At 36.8% G+C, this 10,755-nt stretch overlaps 1 protein-coding gene across 5 annotated transcripts in view; it reads right to left on the reverse strand.

Annotated features, from left to right (window-relative positions):
* LOC140171633 (uncharacterized) overlaps nucleotides 1-8,358 on the reverse strand; it is a 28,432-nt gene extending 20,074 nt beyond the window's left edge. For 2 of the 5 annotated variants that reach the window (XM_072194918.1, XM_072194921.1), the window contains exons 1-3: nucleotides 8,127-8,357; nucleotides 1,534-1,574; nucleotides 704-858 (exon numbers count right to left, since the gene is read on the reverse strand). The gene's annotated coding sequence lies outside the window, so the exon portion shown is untranslated. Of the gene's footprint in view, nucleotides 1-703; nucleotides 859-1,533; nucleotides 1,575-8,126 lie in introns of all 5 variants that reach the window. The other 3 variants (XR_011861626.1, XM_072194919.1, XM_072194920.1) reach the window with 3 other exon arrangements.
* Nucleotides 8,359-10,755: the final 2,397 nt, after the last annotated feature.

Raw genomic sequence — 10,755 nt, forward strand, 5'->3', positions numbered from 1 at the left:
CCAAAGGTTATTCATTAATTATGATCATTTTGAAGTTCTTATACATGTAACTTGCAATGACAACTTTTGGAAAAGGAAACAAACGTATCAAACAACACAAAGAATATTGAATACTGATCAGATCACACAATCACTGGGATCCACAATATGCTCATCTATCAGGCCACAGTTCTTTGACCCTAAAACATTTGTACATTCATTGAATGACCTTTGAAAATTTGGGTACAAAAGCTCATACTCTGCAACTTGAGGTCAAATTTTACACTATGCTTGATTAATTGAGGTTATTGCATTAAGGGGGTACTACACCCCTGGCCAATTTTGTGCCTATTTTTGTATTTTTCTCAAAAAGTATAGCGCATTGGTGACAAGTAAGATATGTATATTATAGGGGCAAGGACTACAACTACTGCACTGAGAATTCAGCATCTCAAGGCAATTAGTTATTGATTTATTGATCAAATATTGGTTTTCCCTCATTTTTGACTGTAACTCCACAACTGTTGTCTGTGTTGAAATGAAATTTCCAGTGCAGTAGTTGTAGTCCTTGCCCCTATAATATACATATCTTACTTGTCACCAATGCGCAATAATATTTGAGAAAAATGCAAAAATAGGCACAAAATTGGGCAGGGGGTGTAGTACCCCCTTAAGTCATTGGGATGAGACCATTGTAATCCATAGTGACTGTTTTTACACTTACTTTTTTTACTGCAGAAGCTTCTGCAAATTTGACAAAACCAAAGCCTCTTGATTTGCCTGGAACTGAGCCAGATCCATAACTGTCGGGTAATTGTTCCATCTTAACTATAGCATCTTCAACCGTGCCAAACTGTGAGAAATATGTCGTTAAGCCCTCTGTAAAGAGTGAAAATAAATGCATCAGAATCAGTATCACCGTTGGTTGAGACTTACTAAATAGTTTAATGAACGCGTATCACTTGTTGGGAGAGAAATTAGACAAAATAATGCACGCTGCATGATGTGTCTAATGCACGAGCCCCAAGCCGGGAGTGCATTAGACGCATCAACATCAGCGCAAGTGCATTCTTTTGTCTAATTCCTCGAGCAACAAGTGATACGCGTTCATTAACCTATTTCATACACAAGAAGAAAAAAAAACATGTGATTTTTGCTGTTTTAATAACAAAATTATCACTAAAAATATTGGAAAATAGAACCAAATATAATGCATCAACCCGCCCAAAAGTAGTACGCGGACTCGCGGAGTGCACATTATACACAATCAATGCATGGTTTGGATTTTTCTAACGCTTGATCTGATTGGTTCTCGCTATCTAAAAGTGTATGAAAAATGATTAATTGGGTTCAATCGTCATAATCTTGGAATTGGTTTAAGGTCAAGTTAAAAAAAAAAAACCTTCTTTTTTGCTACATTTTTCAGGAGGGTTTTTACTTTTACACAGCAACAGATACTTACAACAAAAATCTCTTTTAGTTGCAATTTCATCAATTTCAACCAATAAAATATTGACTGGAGTATATATCATATAATTAATATTTGGTACTTACGTGGATTTGTTTCCCAGCTTAAACCACCAATAAATAATTTCCTGAAAATAATAACAAAGGACACCAAGTTATATAAATATTGTAACATTTTCTGAGGATGCCCTCAACGGTTCTCAAAATTCTAATTTTTACATGATTATAATGTACATCATAGTATACCCTGCAAAATCGAGGCTTTAGGTGAGCGTGGTTGTAACAAAATCTTATGATTTGGAATAAAACAACGAAGTACATGGTAGTTGGTACATTTAATTTTTACACTCGAAATATTATTAGTCGAATGCATTGCATATAGCCTACACCAGATGTTTATAACACTGTACTGCATACAGGAGGTCATAAACTAACACATCAAAAGGACTGACCTTAGTCATGATTGACAGAGTAACACACTTTGGCAACATATGCACTGGAATTAAATAGCTTGATTTTCTTTATTTGCATTGCATAGTTTTTCGGGTCAAAAAAGGGAACAAATCTAGCTGTGAAACTAAACAATTCTATTTCTTATGGAAATGTTATGTTACAACAGACCATGGACACAGCTGTTTGTGTGACCTTTGACCCTCTAGTTAGACAGTGACTATTTTGAGGACAAGTGGTTATGTTATATTAATTTTGATGGACTCAGCCAGATGAGTCAGCCCAGCAATGACCCAAGCTTTTGAACCCTAATCTGTGAACACCACACTGGTAAAAGACACTAAAAATGTATGTTAGGCAAAAAAAATTGTTTGGTAGCCCTTCCAAGAAACAAATCAATCTTTTTTGCCATGGGCTGTTCGTCCATTTTTCCTACATTTTGAAACTTAGCTAGTATTTACAAATAATTGATCACAGTAAAAAAAAATACTTCTTGTCTTTAATCAAATATGCATTTAATAAATAAAATGAGTGAATAACAATATAAAATGTCCTTTATACTGTCCAAATTTAAGGTTACCGTACTTCTGAAAAAAAAGACTTAAAAAAAACCGACCCAAGATTTCCCATTTTTTGGGTCGGTCTCTGAGGGCAACCAAACATACATATTTTTGGGGCCTTATTTAGGGGGATGTTGTTTTTCTTCGGAAGGGGAGGGATCCAAATTCCAAAAAAGGTTGGTGACTGGAGTCAATTTTTTTATGACCCCCTATTGCAGGCTAATTTTTTACGACCCCCTATCTTGGGTCTATGACCCCCCCCCCCCCCCACCGCCTACACGAACTCAAGACAAATTATTCATTGCTGGAACAAAGGCGCTGAGTGCACCAAAACTTATAGAGCGAAGAAATGCACAGAGTATGTTCAAGTGGGTTAAATAAAAAATACTGAAAAATTGTGGGGTTCTGGGGGCAGGGGCAGAGGGAAAACATTGGACATAGGGTTCCCATATGCAGGGCCCCCGATTTTAATTCAAATTCACATTGAACTCAGAGACATTGTGTGTGAGCTCAGCGGTTGGGAGGTACCACTTGGGGGTGGGGGGGGGGGGGGCAAAGCTGCACTTTTACCATAGGTGGTTGACATCATGGGCTACATAAAACCGCCTGATACTAGCAATTGAAGCTGAGCTTAGCTTTTCATCGAACTTTACAGTTTACACACGGGGTCAAATTTCAAACTTGCTCAAATTGTGTTAAAAACAATTCCAATGTATTCCACTAGTTACAAGGACTTAGAAAATGTATAGTTTGACCTATCTAGGAAGTACCATTCTTGAGTTATAATCTAAAAGGTCAAAGGTCACGTTTTTTGCTCTTTGGGGGTCAAAAACATCAAAATGCTCCGATTTTGCCAAAAGAGGTGTCCAAATTTTTGTTTTGATAAAACAATTCAAGTAAGGATAGGATTGCACAATATTGGATATTTCATTACCTGTTTAATACCAGCCCTTCAAATTAACCCACAGTACCCATGGCATTTTGCCGTGGGTGCCCATCCCCACTGCCGTTATGCCCTCAAAATATGTCCTTTACCCAAAGCAGTCACTTGACGTGCCCTCTAATGAAGTTGCCGTCGGTGCCTCAGCCCTGCCCCTTCATTATAAAATCATCTATGTTTGTGTGTGTTTTCTTCACTTTTGAGAAATTGCCATGGTGCCCTTCTAAAATTTTCAACAGTTGCCATGACGCCCTCTTGAAATATTACAAACTGCCATGCTGCCTTGCCTTTTCAGTGAAAATCCAAGGCAATTTTCAACTTGCCCTAAAAAAGTTGCCGTGCCCCTGCAGATCCTTAATTTGAGGGCTGGGTAACACACCAAAACAGGTCATGGTCAATAATAGGCCTCAATGGTACTGTTCTCATGAAAGTACATGTATTTTGACCAGTTAACTTTCAAAAATGCAGATATTGATTACAGTTCAAAATACTTCAAATCAAGTTGAGCCTGAACAAACAGCAACTCTAACTGAAAAGATTCATGTTTACTTTTGACCTCTGACCCTTCTGTAACATTTGACCCAACGAGGGTCATGTAGCATGTGTGGTCATGGCCAGTCAATTGTTGTGACCAAGTTTGATATAAAATTGGATCGATTGGATTGAGCCCATATTTATTGGTCGAGCAACATGTATGAGTTTTAAAGGTGAACCTCATTGAAAATAAAGTTATATGATAATGGAAAGCTTATTATGTCAGGATATTAAAAATTATTTTTTCCGATTTTTTTGATGGCCAATAAAGCTGAAAAATTAAAAAAATGATTGAATTTTTGGTCTTTTTAAAGCCCAAAAGCACCCAAATCAATCGCCTATGACCTTGGGAATGCTTGTGACGTAAGCTCAGGGTTCGCAGTCACGTGATCTTACTCGGAAACGTGTAAACAAGACTTGCTTCCTGTACTTTGTAAGCTGCCCGGCAAGTCTGATTTTCACAATAACGCTTGAAATTAGAGGAATCTTCAAGTTGCTGGTTCCTTCTATATATATTAGAAATACTAGAATTATTGTCAACACATAAATTTTCCGTAAATTTTTGACACAATTAGTCACAACTGGCTATAACTGGGTAATTGAGTTTGAATTTCGCGCTGGGATCCATCCCATGCGCAAATGCTTGCTGCTACCGGCGCGATGTCATGGACTGAATAAACATGATCGAATAACAAATTAAATACTTGTTTGTGACATTCCCTATATATTCTTGATTCATTGTAGAATGTCTGATTTAAAAAAATATCGTCTTGCCGTAATCCAAAAATTAATTAAAAAACCGCCGATTTCATCAAATCCAGACCATATAAAGGTTTTCATATTTAGCGTATTATGTAATACATTCTTTCCACACAATCGCGATTGAAAGAAACAGATACTCGGGCAGATACTTTATTATAAAATAAATACAATTTAGGCTTAGTAGACCGTTATTTGATGGAATTCTGAAATCTGAATAAAATTAAAATATTGTCACTTGTGTCATGATTCTTTAATGATAGTACAATCAGTGTACGGTACTGAAAAAGTGAAACATTCATGTTTTATGGATTACCGAACACGATGCGTAAATTGCTGCTGAAGTGCAGGGACGGATATGCACAAACACAGCGACTCGCTTCGGGCTTCGTCCTCTGTGTTTCATGGGGTGTTTCAGCAAATTTGATCAATCATTCCTTATATTTGGAACATTTACAGGAATAAATTTTGCTGATGAAGTAGCAATAAGTTGGAAATATCAGAATGTGAATATCAAATTGGTCATTTTGTCTGCAAGTACAGTACAGTCGCGGATACTGAACACTCGGCGTAGTGAGACTCAGTCAGTCACTGAGCTCATCCCGTATGTATACGAGTTCGCCTATCATACATGACCGGTTGTAAAGCTAAGAAATAATTAAAATATCCTGTACATGTACCTTATTCCATTCCTTCATTTTCTCATTGTGATAAGTTCATCTCAACTTGGTGTGACGATCTGAACTGGTAGCACTAGCAGTTATTTTTTTGTAATCTGTTTTCATTCCGGTTCTTCGGCGAATCTTCGCTCTTCGTGCTTTACTGTAATATTCCCTCTGCATATCGTGGATGGCTTTGCCTATCCCAAATCCCCCCGGCCAGCACTTTTCCCATTTTTAAATCCACACACTTTATTCAGGAACTTCATTCTTAATTTGATCATGATATTTCCTTCATATTATTCTTATTTTATTGAAGATATTTTTCATGTAAAGTAAGTTGACAAAGACTGAATTCGTGGATTGGCCCGATGCATGCCACAGTAATACACGGACATTGTGTTTACAATCAAACCCGGAAGTAACTGTGTGTCCCCTGGCTGACGTCATCAACGAAAGCGCCCAATTTGAACGATTTCGTTTTGTTATTTAGGGGGGGGGGCCAAAATCCAATCTTTGTATGGAGATTATGTCTAGCCTGGTACGCTATGCAAATAAAAAATATTCTTTTCTGCTTCCTGACATCATAAGCTTTCCATTGATATATAACTTTATTTTCAATGAGGTTCACCTTTAAAATATTGGACGAGACGTAGTCGAGTCTAAAATTTTAAAACTCATAGCGAGACCAATAAATATTGGGCAAAAAGCATCCAATTTTATCATTATTATGATTTGGAATCAATGTTTTCACACACTTGGACTCATCAAAAAACAAATTATGGTCAAAATCGATCAAAATATGTCAGATTTATTGACAAATCATGTTTTTGAGCGATTAGGCCAAGTAAAAAAAATAGAACAAGTTCAGTATATTGGCCAGACTTTTTCACAAATTGGGAGGTCCTTATTATTTGTTATTATGTTATTTTTTTCCATTCATTTCTGTGTAAAATTGCAATTGCAAAGTGTTTGTCAATCGGGGAGGCCGGAGGCCTCCTAATATTTTTGTTTTTTCCCAAAGCCCTACCCCTAGCTAGCTTGAAGAAAGTGTTTGCAATGTGTTTATAAATGATAACCAAGAATTCGAACTTCTGAACATGTCTTTTCATTACAGCAATTTTAGAAACAAAGTAATAAAAAAATATTTCAAAATCTCCATAAATCAGTGAGAGTGGGGAAGGTGGTGGTATGTTTTTTATTTTACTTGGCCTGATTGAATCAAATTTCACAATAGTAAGACTGGCATTTTCGGGCGGGCTAGCGGGAACCCGCCCAAGATTACATTACCCGGGCAGAAAATACCCTGCCCGGGTACCCTAAATAAAAAAAATAAAAAAAATAAAAAATTTCCCTAAGTTTTGTATTTCTTCTGTTTTGTAGTGTCCCTGGACCTAGACCTAAATGCTAGGATCATTCATGGTTGATCTAAAAAAGAATTTTTTTTTTTGTTGCTATTTCGGGTGCCCGGTTACCCGCCCGAAATATGTGCCGGGTACCTGGGTACAAAATTACCCAAAAATGCCAGCCCTAATCAATAGTTGAACATTAATATCACATTTAAAAATTATCAACAAAAAAATGTATAAAAAAGAACTTATCAATTTTTATCTTTTCTTCGTTATTTATACACTGATCAGCGATTAATAAATTTTCATATTTCAATATCTGCTTAGTCAAACATTAATGTCACATTATAAACAAATGGCTGGATTATGTGGATTTTGATCTTTTGATTTTGATTTCACTTTGCACAATAATAAGGATTTCATAGGCCTACTACATAGTATAGTTCTTGTACCACAAGCATGACAAAAATTAAAACATGCGAAATAAAAATAGGTCTACCATATATGTATCACCATTCACCAATTATTTTAAAATATCTCTTCTTAAAAACCTCTTCCAATTAAATTATACTTGGAAGTTGAATTAGGCCTAAAATAAATTAGATTTTGCACCTAAATTGGGCCTATAGTCTTATTTACTTCATTTTCACAGTCCCGAAGACGAAGGGATACAAAATCAATACAATTCAGATATATTTCCGGCAATTACGGTTTGCTAATTTGGCAATCAAAGACAAAGCAGTCAAACAAATCATACAAATCTACAGCCTACTTTCATTTTCATTCATGCCATTGTCAGCCACCCCTCTAATATATTATTGTTCTCCCTACATGTGGCTTACACTATGGTTAGCAGCTAGCAGCTTAGGCTATGACTCATACATAAATTATGTGATGAAAGCCAAGACGCATTGGTACTCAACTGCATGCTCTGATTCACTGAACTTGACTTAGAATTTATAACGTCGTAGAAACTGTGACATGTTTACAGCAAAAAATGTCTTGTTTGGGGGCAAACATCAGAAATTAAATTTAGAGAAACTGAAAATACAAGATAATACACCGTTAACAATGATGACATTAAGCTCAAGGGCAAACACTTTGATTACATAGAGCCACGTGCGGCATTTACCATGGTTTACACGACGATAACAAAGCATGCAATGTACAGATACAAATCTACACACAGACACATGTACACGGTCGTGTACTTTCTTATTTTCTCAAATTTAACGAAAAAATGGGTTTTTTCGAAAATGCTATAGTGATCAGAACATCCTCCACACTTTAGTCGTGCCAGATTCATACACTCAAATCGGTCAGATCGCTCAAAATACATGCACGCATGTTGTCTTTTCTTTCTGAAATTCTGATCATGTTGATTTCAATGTGGAGCCTGGGACAACGTGACTTTCTACGGTTTACTTACGTGCCGTCATCTTCGTCTTTTGAAGCGTGGATTTTGTCTCCGGGTTTCAATTTTGGGGTTTCTTGTGACGCGTCGCCTCCGCCTTGAGTTGATTCTTCTATTGCATTATTTTCTTGTGTTGTTTCGGCCCCATTTTGCGGTAGAGTATCGGCATATTCTGTGGATTGTTCGAAGTCCGCCATGATGATATGAGGAAAGGGCGACTTGCGTGCATATGGTTCCAGGGTCTTTGCTAATTTTCCGTATATTTTGAATCAACCAATATGGAGTCGCATAAGTGCCTTTTTCTTATCCTTAGCCGAATAAGTAATTTTAATTTTTAGTTTAACCTTCAAATACTTACATCGTTTTGCAATAATAACAACATAATAATGTTATTCAATTATATTTAATCACAGTATGGTACTATTTAAAGCTATAAAATACAAATTTGATGTATTTTCAAACAGCGAAATAATTCTCGTGGTAACTCAAAATCAAGAGGGCGCTGTGAATCTGTAAAATGAGTTACCAGGTTCAATTAAGCAGTCCCATGCTCTTTATATTGCCACACTAATTGAACCCATATACTACTAGAAACCAGCTAAATGTCGACATTAAGGGACCTACTTGTACATTTTCTGTACGTGTGGCTTCAGTACATGTCAACAATTCCGTTGTGCGTCTGGGTTGTGAGATTTATTTGCAATGCAGTCACATGACCGACAATCTTTTTGTCATTGGTCTTTGTGTGGCGGTATGAAGGAGGGGGGGGGATTTATTTCAGAAGTAGGTCGGGTCACAGCCGGGGGTCAAAGGTGTACTCGGTGATGAAAACCCTTCATTAATTTTTAATAATTCGATTTTGTTTCTTACCTTAGCCAAATGGCATTTTTACCTTAGCCAAATGGCATTTGGCTAAGGGTATCTTTTTCTTAGGTTCTGATTCTTTCTTTCTTTCTTTCTTCCCGTAAAATGGGGTAACTTGAAACTTCGGTCAGCGCAGCGGGGTAACTTTGGTCGGTCAAATATATTTTTTTAAATGGTCATATTTTCGTACAGCAATATTGTTTTTAGTCATATTTGGTGTCAATTTGTTAATGTTTGGAAGAAAAAATAGTTGCTCATTGTCAATTTCCTTGAAATTTACGAAAAAAGCGGGATTTTTTACCAAAAATGAGCATTTTTTAACATTTTTTTCAGAAAAAATAAAAATCGATATTTGTGAGCAAGAATGTGTGCTTGATTAATTTTGCAAGGGGTCAAATGTCACAAAAAACAACAACATTTCTGAGAGATATTGGCTTTGGGACTCGATGGCTTTAACACATCAGTAAGGTTTGCATTCTCCATAGAGTTGTACACATTTTTGATTTCGCATGTATAATGACTTATGTACAACTCTATGGAGAATGCAAACCTTACTGATGTGTTGAAGCCATCGAGTCCCAAAGCCAATATCTCTCAGAAATGTTGTCCAAGGACATATTTTCAACATAGGCCTACCTGAAGTTGATGGTGGATCAAAATGCCTGACATTGGTTTAAAAAAAAAAAAAAAAATGTACAATTGGGGTTTTGCATGGGTAATATCTCAGCTAAAAATATTCTAATAGGCTCAATATTGGTTAAGAGTAATGTCCTACCAAAGGGCTCTGACTAGCAAAAAAATGGACAAAAAATTATTTTTACTTTTGGAGTTTTGACCCCCCCCCCAAGTTGGTCCCGGATGGACGAAGTTGCATTTTGAGGGCCCTATATCTTTTAAAGTAAAGGAGTTACAAGTTTTCTGATGCCAGATTTGAATTCTACACAAATAAGTACCCCAGGATACATACTTGTCAAAGTTGTAAATGGTTCCCTTTATACATTTATGGACCTCCAAACATCGTCTTTCGCGTTGCGACACATTTTTTACGCTGACCCCTCTAAATTTCAAATTGATGCCACGGGAAAACGAAATGGAGTATGAAGCTCAAATTTTCGGGATTTTACTTTCTCATCAATATCTACCACCACACAGAAAAAGAAAAAATTGAAGAGGTGCTGCGGTGCACATCCCTGGAGTTGACATGGAATGGGCCAGGACCATTGGGTGGTGCCACAAATGCCACGTGATCGCAAATGTTCCCCTAAAACCAGAACAAAAGTTCATGCCAGATAAGGGTATTTGATCAGGTCCTTTATGTATTTTGAAAAGTCATTCAAGTATGAAGTGTTAAAAATTGTCTTGTTGTCTATAACTTCATTTTGAGGTTTGTGTCAGTTCCTTCTGATCTGCTCTTTTAATTACCAAAAGACTGCAATAACTTTGTTCTTCTTTAGTGTTGACAATTTGTACAATAATGTTTCATGCAGTACAGATTATTATGCCCAAATAGGTCTCGTTATGAGTTTTGGAATTATAGGCGGAGGAATCTTGGAGAACCGGGGTACACGTTTCCACCCCCTAATTTTTCCATGGGGGACATCCCCCTAAATATCCTAGTAGGAGAAAAAAAAACAATAACTGCCCTATGCAACTTTTTTAGCACATCGAAAAGCACCGTGTTTTGGGCCATAGGGTAAAATTGCAAAATTTTGTGCTTCGCGATCACACGAACTGGCCCAGCAAATAGCAAAACACCCCATTTCGGCAGTAGCGTAGCCAG

The sequence above is a fragment of the Amphiura filiformis genome, chromosome 15, assembly GCF_039555335.1.
Source record: "Amphiura filiformis chromosome 15, Afil_fr2py, whole genome shotgun sequence".
In the NCBI taxonomy this organism is placed as follows: domain Eukaryota; kingdom Metazoa; phylum Echinodermata; class Ophiuroidea; order Amphilepidida; family Amphiuridae; genus Amphiura; species Amphiura filiformis.